The sequence below is a fragment of the Arachis duranensis genome, chromosome 4 (genome assembly GCF_000817695.3).
Source record: "Arachis duranensis cultivar V14167 chromosome 4, aradu.V14167.gnm2.J7QH, whole genome shotgun sequence".
In the NCBI taxonomy this organism is placed as follows: domain Eukaryota; kingdom Viridiplantae; phylum Streptophyta; class Magnoliopsida; order Fabales; family Fabaceae; genus Arachis; species Arachis duranensis.
Window position 1 is genome coordinate 68,210,808 of NC_029775.3, and position 2,125 is coordinate 68,212,932.

General features: G+C 36.9%; 1 non-coding gene across 1 annotated transcript; it reads right to left on the reverse strand.

Annotated features, from left to right (window-relative positions):
• Positions 1-1,914: 1,914 nt before the first annotated feature.
• On the reverse strand, positions 1,915-2,022 carry LOC127747298 (small nucleolar RNA R71). Its single transcript, XR_008009098.1, has one exon. It is a non-coding gene; the product is annotated as a small nucleolar RNA R71 (small nucleolar RNA).
• Positions 2,023-2,125: the final 103 nt, after the last annotated feature.

Sequence of the window (2,125 nt, forward strand, 5' to 3'; positions counted from 1 at the left end):
ATAGCTTGCTTCATACCAACAATCTCTGTGGGATCGACCCTTACTCACGTAAGGTTTATTACTTGGACGACCCAGTACACTTGCTGGTTTAGTTGAACGGAGTTGTGATCACTCGTGCCAATTTCAAATTCCATATCAGTACAAGGAGACCAATTTTAAGGATCACAATTTCGTCCACCACCTGCTGAAGCTTGGTTAGCCATGTCTAATTCCTTTAGACTGAAGCTTTAGACTAACATTGCATGATTCCTGGAATTCTCATTAAGAATTTTGATATCTTTATTTTCTTTTTCCACTTAATTTTCGAAAAAATCCAAAAAAATTTTTACAAAATCATAAAAACCAAAAATATTTTATGTTTGAGTCTAGTGTCTAATTTTATGTTTGGTGTCAATTGCATGTTTCTGTTTTTCATGTGTCGTAAGTGATCTTCAAGATGCTCTTGATGATTTTCTTGCTCTGATCTATGAATTCTCTTGACTTGAGTGTTTTGTGTTTCTCATGTGCATTCTCATTTTGTTAGTGTCAATGGTATACAAACTGCTAAGTTTGGTGTCTTGCATGCATTGTTATTTGATTTTAGTTACATTTTGATTATTAAAAATCCAAAAATTTTTAATTTGTGTCTTTTCAAGTCAATAATACAGAGAATTGAAGATTCAGAATATACTGCAGAGGAATTACACAGAAAAAGCTGGGCGTTAAAAAATGCCCAGTGAAGAAGGAAAACTGGCGTTTAAACGCCAGCCAGGGTGCCTGGCTGGGCGTTTAACGCCCAAAAGGGTAGTGCTTTGGGCGTTAAACGCCAGAATGTGCACCATTCTGGGCGTTTAACGCCAGGATGGCACAAGAGGGAAGATTTTGTTTTTAATGCAAATTTTTTCAAGTTTTCAAAATTTTTCAAAATCAAATCTTTTTAAATTGTTTTTCAATTCATATCTTCTCAATCATGTCTTTTTAAAACCATAACTTTTCAATCATATCTTCTTAATCACATCTTTTTCAAAATAGTTTTCAATCAAATCTTTTTACTTTCTAATTTCAAAATCTTTTTCAAAAATCACTTGATTTCTTTTCCACCCTTGGTTTTCAAAAATCAATTAGTATTTTTCAAAATATTTTTCATTTATTTTCGAAAATTTCTTCCCCTCTTTTCACGTCCTTCTATTTATGGACTAACACTCATCCTTAATGCACAACTCGAACTCCATCTTTCCTTGATAAGTTTGAATTTTCTACCTCTTCCTTCTATTTTTCTTTTCCTCTGACACCTTAAGGAATCTCTATACTGTGACATAGAGGATTCCATACTTTCTTGTTCTCTTCTCTTTCATATGAGCAGGAGCAAAGACAAAAGCATTCTTGTTGAGGCTGATCCTGAACCTGAAAGGACCTTAAAGCGAAAACTAAGAGAAGCTAAGGCACAACTCTCTGTAGAGGACCTAACAGAAATCTTCAAAGAAGAAGAACCCATGGCAGCCGAAAACAACAACAATGCCAACAATGCAAGGAAGGTGCTGGGTGACTTTACTGCACCTACTCCCGACTTCTATGGGAGAAGCATCTCTATCCCTGCCATTGGAGCAAACAACTTTGAGCTTAAGCCTCAATTGGTTTCTCTAATGCAACAGGATTGCAAGTTCCATGGACTTCCATTGGAAGATCCTCATCAGTTTTTAGCTGAGTTATTGCAAATCTGTGACACTGTCAAGACTAATGGGGTTAACCCTGAGGTCTACAGACTTATGCTATTCCCTTTTGCTGTAAGAGATAGAGCTAGGACATGGTTGGACTCACAACCTAAAGAACAGAGCTAGGATATGGTTGGACTCACAACCTAAAGAAAGCCTAAACTCTTGGGAAAAGCTAGTCAATGCCTTCTTGGCAAAGTTCTTTCCACCTCAAAAATTGAGTAAGCTTAGAGTGGAAGTCCAAACCTTCAGACAGAAGGAAGATGAATCCCTCTATGAAGCTTGGGAAAGATACAAACAATTAATCAGAAAGTGTCCTTCTGACATGCTTTCTGAATGGAGCATCACATGTGTCTTCTATGATGGTCTGTCTGAACTGTCCAAGATGTCTTTGGATAGCTCTGCTGGAGGATCTCTTCATCTGAAGAAGACGC